The 15,856-nt window shown below is 41.4% G+C and overlaps 1 protein-coding gene across 6 annotated transcripts in view; it reads right to left on the reverse strand.

The window, feature by feature from the left end:
• gria1a (glutamate receptor, ionotropic, AMPA 1a) overlaps nucleotides 1-15,856 on the reverse strand; it is an 80,543-nt gene that overhangs the window by 63,562 nt on the left and 1,125 nt on the right. The window lies entirely within an intron of this gene.

Genomic DNA, 15,856 nt, shown 5'->3' on the forward strand with positions numbered 1-15,856 from the left:
AAAGAGCTTTGGGCGGCAGAAAAAAGGAGAGAAAGAAAGAGAGAAAGAGAGTGAGAGAAACTCAATTCCTAAAGGGGCTGATACTCACGCAACAGGAGGAATTGTCAGAAACAACTCACGCACTCACGTCTTCCCTGTTCTCTGTTTCCTATGCCCTGCAGCTGTTCTTCTGCTTAGCATGAGCCAAATTTTAAATGACAGACGTGTCTATGCTGGCTGCATGAAAGAGGGATGTTTGTGACAGTTGCTCCTGCATCTGACGGGCTATTGGGCCGGTGTTTGGAAAAGGTGCCTCCTTAATAGTGACCATAACGGTTTACGATAGAAATATGGATAGACGACTTGATGGCTAAAAAAAGTACACTTTAAGTATTAAAACAGCATCCTGTTAGTTTTGATGGATAGGAAAAAAATATATTCGACAGATTTTTGGGAAAACAAAAGAAATTCATTTAAGGATATGTCAGTATTCGCCGGAAATATATACATATATATATATATATATATATATACATATATATATATATATATAAGTCAGAGGTGTCAAGGTGCCCTTGCACATGCCTGCCTCCCAGCAGCTCCACATCAGCTGTTCCCTAACCTGTGTACAGAAACGCGGTATTAAAAAATTGCTTCTTTGTGTGGGTGTATGTGATTCTTTTTTTCAATAGTCCGGGTTTGCTTGACATGCCAAAAAGAAATAAATAAGAAAAAAAAATCAATGCAGCTGAATTGAATTGTACCAAGAGCCCTCACAAATGTATTTTTAGGGCTTCACACAAACAGGTTTGAAAGAATCAATACTGTATAACAAATGTCATTTGAGTGCTGTGCCTAATGCTAAATCAGTAATTGATGTAATCTGGACTCACAGGTTTACGGAGACCATAGACAAACCACAAATTCTGATATGTGTATCAGAATCACAAACACACGCAGACACACACAGGAGGGACACACGTATCTACTATTTTCCTCCCTTGGGTTATACATGCTATTATAATGTGCAACATTAAGGTCAGCGGTAGACAGGAAATTTCACAGCAACAGGAAGCTGGGTTTAGCTGGAGGGAGCATACTGATTGGAGAGTTCTTGTTCAGTCATCCATAAAGATCGTTTTTTTTGATAGAGCCTCACTACTGAGAAGTGACATGCCAGATGACTCCATAAAATAGGACATCCGATTTGGTTGCTCATCTTATCCTCTGGTCGACTGTATACCGTTCTCAGTTCGGTGAATTATTTACTGTGAAACTTCAAAGAAATCTGTTTCAAATGCTATGAAATCATGAATTTTTCCTGCGGGCATCACTAGACTAAGACTGAGCGCTGCAAGCTGCTAAATCCAGCTTTCTTCTAGCTCAGCATACTGTTGCTAGACTGATTCATAAAGTCATCTCATCCAATCCTACACCTTTACGTCATCACGATTTTCCAACTAGTCCCTTTTCAGCCTATAGAAAGAGGAAAACCAAACACATTATTCAATTATTCATGAATTCTTGAAAAAGGAAATTAAAAAAATAAGAAATTAGGAAACAAAAAATGCCCAGTGTGAGAAATTTAAAGGTCCTGTCTAATTTTTTCCCCTCACAACCCTGGAGCAACATCATAAAATCAAGGGATGAACATCGAGATCTGTTACAAAAGAGCTCCGAAACTACTGCACGGATATAAAACTGCAGATTTCCTGTAGTTCCAATGAAGCTATTAAGGTTTGATTGATTAATCAGCACAGTTACATTTTATAAAGGAATGAATGCACAGTGACCAGCGGCTGTGAACCTGTAGCACCATTTTATAGAAACGGTACGCAAAATTCAAGGTAAGTCAAGTTTCTTGTGGATCTTATGCTTCCAATCCTGCCCCCCAAAATGACAACTACGGGTAAGATTCCTACATGTATCGTTCATATCAACACAAAATCAAATCCTCAGATCATTTATATTTAAATATATTTTCATTTAAAATGTCTTTATACATAAAATCCTGATGATGATAATGAGACGCTTTTATAATTAGCCCTGGGACACACTGCTTATTTGGCCTATTTTTCCAAGTGATACAAAGTGGTTCTCAACACTCGAGACAGTGGAATGATCTGTCAATAGTCCTATTTATGTCAGGTAAAAACAACATCACATAACTGAAAACCTCAAGTATAGTTTCAGTGTCCACAATAGGTTCTAATCCTGCTAAGCACCTGCACAATTTATCACTGTCCTGTGGACTTTTTGTTTAGTACGAAATACCAAATATCCCAGTTCTATCATTTCTAACAGCAGGTGTTAGGCTGCGGTAAAACTAGTGTTGAGATATGTACAGCATTGCACAGTCACTACCCAAATGATTCTAGCAGGTTGATGTCTTTCTTATCTTTCTTACACTGTTTATTACTGGAAGCGAAGATACTTTTTTGATTCTTGAACTGTCATGTAATAGATTTTATAGGCCTTCATATAAAATTTAGGGGGGGACAAAATCAGCAGCAATCCACTAGGCTGTCAAACATTTCCTTTTAGAAGTGAATGTATTGGTTGCAGTGTAGGTATGAACCTAGTAGCTAAAGCAACAGAGAGGCTAGTTGGATACCATTTCCCGTTTTTCTGCACCTGGTTCTGTAATGAAAGCCTTAAATTCCTCACAAAATAACGAAAAATCTATATAAAAAACATTTTAAATTTTTTGTTTTCAGAAAAGTAAACTTCCTTTTCTTTGCTGGCTTACACTGGTAATCCTAGGGTTTGGTACTTTTCTGCACTTAGTTTAAAGTATCCTTTGGAAACATGAGTGGAATGACACCAGCAGGAAGGCAGCTGTCACATGAGGCAGCAAAATACACCACCTTCACAAGGGTGAAGGGTCACTCAATCAACCACAGAGCACTTTGAGGGGAGATAAACACATCTGACACCAGACACTGCTCGGCGCACAGTTATCCTCCACTCAGCCACCCATGGCTAATAACTGCCAGATAATGTATGTAATAAAAACAGAGAGCATGTTGTGGTCCCTCTGGTCTCATCCATCTTCAGGAGAGCTAATCAGCTATGTTAATGAAAGGACGAGCAAAAGAAGTCAATAACCGATTCAATCAGACCGCACATTTGTATGCAAGCATTCAGACCTGATTTTTCTTTTAAGGGTAAAAAACAATACCCCTTCATAAACGTTAAGCGCTAGCTCAAAAATATTTCAATAAAAAAAATAAAAAATAACAATAATGTCTCACTGGGTTTGACAAGACAGCGTATCACACACAGATCGTGCTTGTAAAGAACCCCCCAGGTGATGGGGTGGAGGTGGCCTACTCTGCGAGCCCTCCAACACAGCATGACTCACACAGTGCAATCAATCTCCTTCTGCGCAGAGGACAGGGACCCAGGGGACCAAAACACAGCACCAACCCAGATCTGCATGAAAGTCTCCAGACATGACTGCGTAGGAGGGTTTCGCTGTCAAAGCAGTTTTCAGTTGCATCGCCTTAAAAATCCTGAAAAATCTGCCAACGAGTATTTTTAGTCATAGTGCATTGTAGTGGTAATTCTTTGATCCATGTATGTTCCAGAAAATCGATACTTAAGAGTTAAGGGAGTCAAAACTGGTTCAAGAGGTTTTAAAAAGGGCGTTGGTTTTTTGACAGACGGCAATTTGTTGCTCCAGCGATTTGTTGTTTCCCAGGTTAAACAGCGTTACCTTCCCAAGCTCAAAAGAGATGTACTTCCTCAACAAAAGCAATAAAATTGTGTTTTGCAACAAAGAAAAAGGGAAAATTGAGATAGAGGATAAAAAAGAGTGGCTGAAGGAATAAGAAAGGGGGCAAAATAAGGAAAATATCGACTAACAGGACTTAGACTGTAAGTCAGGGCGCACTGGATACTCATGAGAGTTTATATTAGTTGAAAACGGGGCCACGGAAGGTTAATAAGGATGAGCAAAAAATGAAGTGAGTCTTGAAAATGTAGGTGACAGCAGACAGAAGGCAAAGAAAGAGAAGCACGGGTGTCTGTGAGAGGAAATGATAAGGAGAATGCTGCGAACAAAGAGAAGAGATGCCAGCCTAGCAGTGGGAAATAAAGGGACCACACAGTGAAATCTAGATCTCTCCTATTTCCTCTAAGTAATAAAACAATGGCACCGCATCGCCTCATTAAATGGGTAATCGAGGGTGTGAAAGCATTCCCCTCCGCTCCGAACATCTCTCTCTCTTCTGGTGTCTCACTCTCTAACCCTTTCACGCCAAGCTATTGTCTCTCCTTCTTACTGTTTCTCACCACGTCTCCAATCTGGTTTGCTGCGGAGCCCTGCCGCCTGCTGAACAAATGCTTACCTGGGCAACGGGTCAGAAACATAGCCCAGACCAGCTCCTGTCAGGGGGTATGGAAACTCCAATTATCTCCTTAACAATTATCCCTTCGCAATTATCTCCCCATCTGCGTATCAGTGTCGACAGGTGCAGAGGGACAGTCCCGCTCACACGCTTTCATTTCTCTGACAGGGGAAGTGATGGAAGTGGATATGAGGGGCAAGGAGAGCCAAACTCACAACCTGCAAGCTAATTCACTAGGAACCTCTATATAAATTAAAAACCTTCTTCAACAGATTCCAGCCGAGCTCGTGGGAAATGATTGTGGTCACTGAGCAGAATTTATGAGCGCTGCAAAAAATCATTTCTATCTAGGGCTGCAAAAGTAGAAAATGTATTTATTTGAAAAAAAAAAACCACACCTAGCAAACATTTGACTGTTAGTGCTTGATAAATGAATAATGTTATAGCCAGTTTTTTCTCAGCTAACTAATTGAGCCATTGACTCCAACTTGCAGATACTAGAGACAATCAATAACAGTACAGGACAAGGCACCTATGGATAATTCATGGATTAAATCCGCTACCCTGATGTATTTAAATCTTGATATCGATAACTCCGTAGAGTGGATTAGTCTCAGGCGTTTGAGGAACTGTGTACACATGCAGTTACACTACAGAATGTATGCGGCTCACAGGTTTGACAGATGAGTTCTATCATTAACACAAGAATACAAAAGCAAAAGCGCAAGGAATTAATTTGAAAGTGTAAAAAGGAATCAGCTGAACATGAGCAATATAAGGAGATCGTTTGCATTTGAGTGTGTGTGGGGGGGTTGAGGACTAGTAACAGGCATCAGAAGAATTTTGAACACCTCAAAACTCATTCCATCATCTCAAACGGAGGCATTGCAGAGTTACACAGAGTAAGGTGTTGTGTTGGTTATTACTTTTAAAATGTCCCTGAATGTTTTTTTTAGAAATTGTGGTGGCTGTGTCTGATGTTACCATGTGAATCCTGTGTAAAATGGCAATTTGAGCTTGTATAGGCTAGACAGCTCATGCGCGAGTATTTAGAGATACTCCAGTGCTTAACAAAAATAAAGTAACGTCATTACTGTCGAAATATAAAGTTGTGGTTGTGTGTGTTAGTCACAATATTGGAATTTTAAACTTGCTACAGATACTCAGGAAAATACTTCAAATTTGATACCATGGGGCGATTGTGGCTCAAGAGTTGGGAGTTCGCCCATCTATCCATCAATTTCCATTGATGGATAGATGGGTGAGATACATATAAATCTCCCTTTCACTTTCCTTGAGAGGTTGGTATGTGTGTTCCTCAAACTCACCTGGGAATTTGAGAGTATTTCACAGTATCTTTGCTGTTACCAGGACAGCACTGCACCTACAGCTTGATGTCATCCATGTACGGGAGGTGGGTTATGGCTACTCCACTCTTGACTCTACAGGGAGTGCAGAATTATTAGGCAAGTTGTATTTTTGAGGAATAATTTTATTATTGAACAACAACCATGTTCTCAATGAACCCAAAAAAGTCATTAATATCAAAGCTGAATGTTTTTGGAAGTAGTTTTTAGTTTGTTTTTAGTTTTAGCTATTTTAGGGGGATATCTGTGTGTGCAGGTGACTATTACTGTGCATAATTATTAGGCAACTTAACAAAAAACAAATATATACCCATTTCAATTATTTATTTTTACCAGTGAAACCAATATAACATCTCCACATTCACAAATATATGTTTCTGACATTCAAAAACAAAACAAAAACAAATCAGCGACCAATATAGCCACCTTTCTTTGCAAGGACACTCAAAAGCCTGCCATCCATGGATTCTGTCAGTGTTTTGATCTGTTCACCATCAACATTGCGTGCAGCAGCAACCACAGCCTCCCAGACACTGTTCAGAGAGGATATCTTCCCCACTCGCTGTCTGAGGAGGGTGCACAGTATCCTGCGGGACCAACATCACCCTGCGCGCCACCTTTTCCATCTGCTGCCCTCAGGGAGAAGGTACAGGTCTATACAGGCCAGAACATCCAGACTGGCCAACAGCCTGTATCCACAGGCTGTGAGGCTCCTGAACTCTCTGCCCCCCTCTCACGGACAATAACCATATCCAACTTCTTAATAGCAATGAACTGGTCTGCATTGGTGCATCATATCTTTATTCTCTTCCCCCTCCTGCCCCCCCCCCCCCCCCCCCTCTTTCTTAAATAGATAACTATCATATCTGATATCATATCTCACAGTACAATAATATTGAATGGGTTGCATTGTTGTATTTTGTCATGTTTCTCAGGTCTTTGTCTGAATTTCTACGAACATTATTGCTAAGGATTGTCTTATTGCATTGGAGTCACACTGGGTTAAATATGTACACTTGGGTTTTAAGGGGTATTTATTATTTTCTTCTTTTTTTTGGGTTGTATGGAAGCCCCAAACGCAATTTCATTGTTCTTGACAATGACAATAAATAAATAAATACTAAATACTGTTTTCCCTCCTTGTAAATCTCACATTTGATGATGGACCACAGGTTCTCAATGGGGTTCAGATCAGGTGAACAAGGAGGCCATGTCATTAGTTTTTCTTCTTTTATACCCTTTCTTGCCAGCCACGCTGTGGAGTACTTGGACGCGTGTGATGGAGCATTGTCCTGCATGAAAATCATGTTTTTCTTGAAGGATGCAGACTTCTTCCTGTACCACTGCTTGAAGAAGGTGTCTTCCAGAAACTGGCAGTAGGACTGGGAGTTGAGCTTGACTCCATCCTCAACCCAAAAAGGCCCCACAAGCTCATCTTTGATGATACCAGCCCAAACCAGTACTCCACCTCCACCTTGCTGGCGTCTGAGTCGGATTGGAGCTCTCTGCCCTTTACCAATCCAGCCACGGGCCCATCCATCTGGCCCATCAAGACTCACTCTCATTTCATCAGTCCATAAAACCTTAGAAAAACCAGTCTTGAGATATTTCTTGGCCCAGTCTTGACGTTTCAGCTTGTGTGCCTTGTTCAGTGGTGGTCGTCTTTCAGCCTTTCTTACCTTGGCCATGTCTCTGAGTATTGCACACCTTGTGCTTTTGGGCACTCCAGTGATGTTGCAGCTCTGAAATATGGCCAAACTGGTGGCAAGTGGCATCTTGGCAGCTGCACGCTTGACTTTTCTCAGTTCATGGGCAGTTATTTTGCGCCTTGGTTTTTCCACACGCTTCTTGCGACCCTGTTGACTATTTTGAATGAAACGCTTGATTGTTCGATGATCACGCTTCAGAAGCTTTGCAATTTTGAGACTGCTGCATCCCTCAGCAAGATATCTCACTATTTTTGACTTTTCTGAGCCTGTCAAGTCCTTCTTTTGACCCATTTTGCCAAAGGAAAGGACGTTGCCTAATAATTATGCACACCTGATATAGGGTGTTGATGTCATTAGACCACACCCCTTCTCATTACAGAGATGCACATCACCTAATATGCTTAATTGGTAGTAGGCTTTCGAGCCTATACAGCTTGGAGTAAGACGACATGCATGAAGAGGATGATGTGGACAAAATACTCATTTGCCTAATAATTCTGCACTCCCTGTATATCTGTATCAACTCTTAGTGAGGAGCTCACTTAAGGGGTTGAAGACAAAATGGCAGTGGGGACAGCGTATCACCTTGGTATATTCCACACATTATGATCATTCACACTTTACAGTTCTAGATGAATGTTACATTATTATTACACTATTATTACACTATTAGCCTTGTATACTCCAAAGCACTCCTGTATCCATGTGTGGGGCAAGAGTTATAGGATTATGTGTAGCCATGTGGTGCTCAGGTTAGTTTGGCTGGTGTACTGCTCTGTCAACCATCAGCTTCTGCTTTGACCCTCTGGTATTATTCCCAATGCTGTTCTGAGCTGTGCTCATGTCTTCACTCAGCTTGGATATTATGATGCCTGAGAGGATCTTCCATGTTGTGGCGAGACAGGTAATTGGGCAGTAGTTTGACGATACTGTATGCTTGTGGGGATTGTTTTGCCCTGTGTTAGCCAGTAGTGGATGAGTACCTGCTGTTAGCAAGTCCCTTATTTGTGCTGCCAGGCTTTCATGGTGTGCTCTTAGGTCCACTAGTCACTTGATATTATGGAACCTTTTCCTCCCAGATGTTCTTCCAGCAGTACGCAGGCAGACCCACCTAGCTCTGCGAGAGTACATCCTGAACGGATCTTTGGAGAACAAGGCATTTATTTTCTTGGCCTCTGTTTCTCTTGCTATATCTCTTCAGCCTACTGGCTTGAGCTGTGAGCCTTTGTTTGGCAGTTTCTAGAGGCTCGTTTATATCAATATTAATAGTGGTATCATGTTGTTCTTATTCATCAAGGACCTATCTCTCATGATGCTCTTCTACACATCTATCTATCTATGTTTTCTGAGATGGTGCTGCAGATGTTTCTATTTAATTGCTGGTAGTCTTTTCTCAGAATTAAATCTCAGACTTTAACAGAAACATAGATAGATACACAAATTTTTTTATCCTTTTAAATTAACACTGTAATGTTACAGACGTGCAGGACATATAACGCTAGCTCCAGCATTACCGTTACAATCTTATTATTGGTCACAGCTGCTAGCTGCTACATAATGATAACAGATGGTTATTTGTATCGGATAATTGCTAATAGTTAATAGCGTTGTGAATATCAACCACATTTCATGTGTTTAGCTGCTAGTGAGGGGAGGGGCTATGTGCCTGCCCGTCTGCTGTGTAAAGCTGTGTGTCAACTGGAAGAGACAAAGACAGTGTGGATATCAATACTTGCATCAATAATGTTGCAAATGCATATCCATTCCAACAGTAATTTTCAGTAGCAATTATTAGAGTCATTTGTTTATTTAGATACTTATTTTAGTATCAAGTTTGACATCCATAGTATCAAAATTAGTAATGTTAATACGTAATTATAATTACATTATCTTGTGGGTTTTTCACGCTTGGCTAAGTTTGACAGCCAAGACTGACAGGCATGATGACCATCCAGGTATCAGTTATAATGCTAATTTATGCTAGCAAAAAGTTAAATCTAGTATTGCAATGCATTTATCTGTCTGATTTATAACACTTCAGCCACACAAGTTAATGCGACTACACATAAGGAAATATACACAACAGTCTAAGCTGTAAGGCAAAATATGTGATGATGCATGATTTTCTGTTTCATTTCTTGCCTTTTCTGCTTCTGCGACTTTTAACAACTGTTGCAGTTCTTGTGTCACTTTTGTGTAATCTGCGCAACTGTGCCAACAACAACAGCAGTTGTATTGTGTGACACTGCTTAATATGCTTGTAGGCTTTGTTCCTCGTTACAGTACACAGAGGCTCCTATAATGCACTGTATGACAAAAGAGGGACTCCGCTTCTGTCTTTGCTGCAAAAACATGACAGCTGCCATCATCAGGCGCTCGTCCCTCCACCCTGCAACACAAATCCTGGTCCTCATCCGCGAACACATTGTTTTCTAATTGCCAGCCCCAGATGTCTCAGCTCAGACCTCCACGTCCCAGCTCCCATTACCTCCAGAGGCGACAGATTTTTTTAAATACTTGGTGAGCTTGCATGAATACAGAGGAGGATTTGGAGTTGGTTTTGAAAGACAATGAGGGGGACAAACTGAAACAGAGTGGACACAATCATCAGTAATGTGTGTGCGTTTCTGGGCTAAATAAGATGTGTGATAAAGGCTGTGGTCTTGTCTTCACAACAGAACTGGCTGGTCAGTTCACTTTCATGTGGCAAGTCTTTCTTAGAAAAAGTCACATGAGGGTGAAGATATTAAATGACAAGATGCTTATTTTCTGTTTCGCAGCCATTACTCTCTTCTTCCCTCCCTGCCCCATGTGTACATTCCCTCTGTCTTCCTTGTACAAAGCAACAAAAGCGCACACACACACACGCACAGAACATGGGGAAAAAAATCTACCCCCCTCCTGCTCTGCATCCTATCAGTCTGCTGCTCTGGGAGAGGTTTTGGCTGATCTGCATTGATTGCTATGGGTCTTTCTCTATCCCTGGTGCTCTGTAGCAAGAAAAAAAAACAAAAAAACGGAGTCTTCTCATTCATCAAACCAGCACCTGCCAGACTCTAGCCCAAGAGAACTGCCACAAGTTTTTTTTCTTATTTGTTTTCCTTTTGTTTTCTTCTTGACAAATAACTGTGATGTCCCAAACAGTCAGAAGGGAGCAGTGATCTGCTTTTTGTCTGCCATTTTCAATAGCAAATTGAATACTCTGTAATCCCTCTGAACATGCATGCACTGTGGAAGTCAGTCACCACAGATGGACCTCAACGACTGATACAATTGCTACAACAGGAAAAAAAAACAACCCCCAAATACAACCAGCCAGAGTTTCACTGACACCAGCCACCGGGCTTGAAATTGCAGCTTAACTCCCTACACCCCCACCACCACCACCCTCTTACACTCATTGCTTTCACCCCAACTGAAACATGTCGGTTTGCACCTAGAAATGGAAAAGAATGAAGGATGACATCTTTTTCTTTTTTGAAGTTTCTCCTATGGAAAGCTGAACATTTCTAAGCATTATAGTGTTTAACAGAGTTGGTTGAATTCTCTTTTTTCTGTCGGCTTATTATTACATATTTATGCTTATAACTCCACGGAGTGATAGCTTTGGATGTGCTGCATTGAATAATACATTAAATGCATCTGTTCAAGCTCTGTCTCTTGTTAGCTATTGTGTGTGCGCGCAAGGGTGTGAACAGAGGATTTCAGAAAGCAGTCTCACATGCTCGCACACATTTCTTTTTTATAGTCAGACCATGGTACTACACTGATGGGGAAAACTTGAGCCATGTAAATGTGGCAGCGCATACACATGAGAAAACACAACATGATGGCAAAAGTTATCTCAAGGTAAAGGATTTTGTCCACCAGTTTGGTTACTGGAACGTAACTCCTATTGATATAAGCGGTTTGACATGGGATTGTAGCCCCAGTGTTCTGGATCACATGTTAGACTTTAATTCTTTTAATTTGCTTTTTTAGTTTAGGGGTCACAAGCCAAAATGTTTGGTAGATATTGATCTACATTTCCATATTTTGCATTTTGCACTGAGGCAAAAAATGTTTACCTGCACAACGGTGAAACCACACACTAAATTTCAATCAGTGACTAGAAGTGGTTACTACACTCAGAGTTCTCCTTTTTGTTTTCCTTGACGTGCTTTCTTTATGGCTGACAGACACCCTATATTTCCTCCCATGCCAGACCTCTCAGCCTCACTTCCATTAAAGCTCCTATAGTGACAAATTTCACAAGCTTTCACTTCTTATGGCATATAAAAAGAAATGATCCAGACGAAGTCAAAAACAGCCCTCCTTTTTGTTTTAGTCCACTTTAGTTCAATTTTATTGATATAGTGCCAAGTCACAGCAACAGCTATAAACAGTTGTGCGACTATATCGTAAGGCAACAATACAGAGAAACCCTAACAATCAGATGACCCCCTCTAAGCCAGCAAATGGTAAAAGTGGAAAGGAAAAACTCCCTTTTAACAGGAAGAAACATCCAGCAAACCATGCTCAGGGAGGTGCAGTCACCTGCCATGACCAGTTCGGGGTGATAGGAGAAAGACAGGGCAAAGAAATGGTGTGGAGGAGCCAGTGATTATGGATAAACTAATAATAGTCAATAAAAGAAACAATAAATCACCAATTTTTGATGTTTTTTTTCTGAGGAGTGGTTGCTACAGTTAATTAAAACTTGCTTGTTTGGTAAGTCCTTATTATGTACATGTCAGACTGTTACTCCACGACCCATGTCGGTATAGTACCTGTTTAGTTTCTTCCCATAACTCATATCCTCACTGATACTGTCTATGTGATACTATGTGATTTACAAGCAGCACACGACCAGTCCCCCCCCCCCCCCCCCCCTCTCTCTCAACCACCACCACCACCCCAAACCCACACCTCCATCTACGCTCTATTGATCAGCTAGGCAGGCTACCACAGAGCGCTCACTTCATTGATCATTGCCGCCTCACACTCACACTCTCTTTAGGTTTTTAACTGACCCTCAGAGAGCTGGGGAAAATACTGCTATCTACATCACACTGTCAACGCATATCGTGTTTTCCATGAACACTAATTAGTCCTAAAGAAAGGTTTATTGTCAAGATGGCTGAACGTGACACAAAATCAAATGTAAGTTAGGTGCTGCTGAAGCAAAACATATATTATTGGAAATTCCACAGTCTAGCTTTGCTGCTAAGTGCAATGTTTTTAATTCATTTATTTTTTATTTGATTTTTTTGCCCTCTTTTTTCTTTTTACATTTTTAACCAAAAATAGCCAAAGATTAGTTGTAAGTCTTACCGCACATCAAAGTGAGAAACAGAGCATACAGGCGGGAGCCTGCAGAGACTTTGACATGAAGCTAGTGAATCAGAGACATCTGCATTATAAACCAGTAGCAGATTATGGTAATGTGATATCTAACTGTTGGGTGACTAACATTCTCTATCTATGCTGAGCATCCCTGGCAGCTATTTTAAACGATGCAAACGTATACAAGGAAACAGTCCAGCAAGCACTTTTACTGGAAATGTGAAAACACAGCAGTAAAAAGGCAATATTGCTAATTCTGTTACTTTTTGACTCGCTTTTGCCTGTCAACGTAAGATGGAAGAGGAGAGAAATGCAAATTAGCCTCACATTATGCAGACAGTGATGCCATCGTTATTATTACTACCCTGATGACTCCACATGCAGGAAATAAAATGAACCACTTTGCCCATAACATTCAGCGTTTTATGGCTTTCTTTATCTCTTCTCATTTTCTCTGTCACCTTTGCCCTACTTCCAGCCACCCGCCCCTATTCCTTTGCTCTTTAGGCAGGTGCCAGCGAGTGTGTGTGTGTGTGTGTGTGTGTGTGTGTGTGTGTGTGTGTGTGTGTGTGTGCGCGTGTGTGTGCGTGTGTGTGTGTGTGAGTGAGAGAGAGAGAGCATGTGTTTGTGGATGCTGTGTAGACTTGCTTCTGGAGGAAGTGGCTGGTCATAAGAGCCAGCTGATGAGCATCACCCTCATCCGGAGCTCCATTCATCCCCGTGCACAAGGGCCCATTCACCCTTCTGCTTTTCACACTCACGGACCCCAAGAGTCCCGGGCACATTCCCACAGTCGCACGCTTACAGAGGTGACCTGTCAGTCACCCGAGACATCCTAAATAGAAAGGGCACCCAGATGTAGATTCACGCAAACAAAATTCCTCCACGTTACCACACAAAATGGAAATCCAGGAATAGGCTGCGTTTCTCATCTGACTCATTATAAACAAGCCCCGGAGCCTTTCCTTTTTCTTCTCAAACATGTCTCTATAGCCTTCACATCCAAACACTTTTGAGAGCAAGTGACACACAGCAGGAAGAGGTGTCATTTTCATTTTTGTCATCTCCTTCCACTGCAAATCTTTCTGACACGCTTGTACCGTAGCCCATCATCATACCCATGGACTGCAATGATGTGCATGACATGGGAGGTGGGAGGGGGGTCAAATTTAAACATCAAAGACAGGACAGGATGGGTAGATAGAAAAGAAAAGGAAAGTCTGTTTGCATCATCTGCAGCTAAAAGAGAATAGATCTAATCAACCTCTGGGAAAAGTTGGATAATAGCAATGACCCTTGACTGAATTATTAGCACCAAATTACCAAAAACGTTAAGCTCTGGGTATGTGTGTTGCTTGGTAGGATGTCTGTGGATATCTAAGATATATATATTTTTAAGAAAATATGTACAATCAAATGGTTTCTGGAAGCAATTCTGGCAAAAATAGTCAAAAAAAAAGACTGAGAAAATCTAAGAAAAAAGGCAGGCGAGAGCCATCTGAGTTGTTCTTTGTGCTGATGTCTCGCCACTGGCTGCACGCGGTGACAAAGACGTTAATGTACCACACCACCACCACCACCAGCAGCAGCCTCCCTACTGCGATAGGATCCATGTTTGATCCACTGGAGAAATCTGCAAACATTCAACAGCAGCCTGCCTCCTATATTTTACATCACGCTCCCTTCTGAGCAGAGGACAGTCTCTTTAATGAGGGCATCTTGGGTGTGTTTACATTTCATTACACAGTGCTCCCTGGCTCTGTGGCCTAAATGGCTGAAGGGTGGGGGAAGTTCAGGGGGATGATGGTTGAAATATCTGCTGTGGACTTTGCAGGTTTTGCAGTATTTCCCACAAGACACGCTGCAGATGGATGTCTCTGTATAGGTTGTGATTCATAAAGCGTGTGGTCTTGAGAACAAGTCACAGCATGAAGCTTAATGATATATTTTGTTAGACTCTGACAGATGAGGGTAAATGTCCTTTCAGTGGTTGTGTTCAGCTTTCAGCAGCAGCCAGCACCTGATGTCTATAAATCTACATGAGTGCCGCTGCAAGTAATGCTTTATTTCCAATCCAATTTTAAGCTCATAACCGAATCTCATAAGAACGACTACAACCACATTACATTAAAACTCTGAGTCAGAATACCATTACACTTGCATTTCGTGTCTTTATAAATCAACATTAATTTCTCTTCACTTATATCATTGCTGCATACATTCCGGCAGGGAAGTCATAAAGACCGGTTTTTGAATCGCTGGGAGGGTTCAGAGTGAAAAAGCAACGACTCAAAGTGGGAGTAGGAGTAAATGTCTGTGGATGAAGCAGTATCACACACCTGCCAGACAGACAGACAGGGTTGTCAAAGGGTATCTCCTGGAAGTGTGCGACTTCACTACAGAGAGTGCGAGTGAGCCACGGGCAAATTCAGAGGAGTCGAGGATGAAATGAGAAAAACACAGCTGAAGAGCCTCAAGGGTGACAAAATCGTGTCAGAATACAAAGGAAGGATGAGAGCAGGGCTAACAAAGATGAAACAATTTAGACTGACATTTCTTTTGCACAGCTCAGACACGGAGCAATTGTTGGTGCTGGCATAATGACACACATTATCACCAACAGGAGAATAGCATTCACACTGCTCTGACTATTGGGTTTCACCAGCAGGACTTTTAAACTTGCTTGATGACCATAAATCCTGTATCCCATTGTCAGAGAATCTGGCAGTTTCTCACTTGAGTTAGCCGAGGATACGTCTGCCTGTTCCAGATCCATATTAATACAAAGAAGGAGGAGGGTGAAGTCCCAAAAGTTAAAACGTTTATTTTGTGTGCTGGTGTTTGTGAAGCTTTCAGGGTGGGAGGGTTTAATAGTCTGTGTTCTGCCAGGAAAAGATAATCGGATTGTGATCCGTGGCTAATTAGAAATGCATTTGGAGTATTTTTTTTTTACCCTCCTCATTGTTTGGAGAGCCATGATCTGCGCTGACTCCTTGTTTTCTTTATAAAAGAAGCATAAGGCGCTCTGGGATCATTGGCAGCCGTTTTAAAAATCATATACGAGGAGCCATAAAAACAAAAAACCTGTTGTTACATGACTGAAGGAAAGCTGTCGCTGTCGCAT

Source organism: Aulonocara sp. 'chitande type north' Nkhata Bay, linkage group LG2, assembly GCF_057382095.1.
Source record: "Aulonocara sp. 'chitande type north' Nkhata Bay isolate Kocher_YH1m ecotype deep benthic linkage group LG2, A_spYH_male_GT1.1, whole genome shotgun sequence".
In the NCBI taxonomy this organism is placed as follows: Eukaryota; Metazoa; Chordata; class Actinopteri; order Cichliformes; family Cichlidae; genus Aulonocara; species Aulonocara sp. 'chitande type north' Nkhata Bay.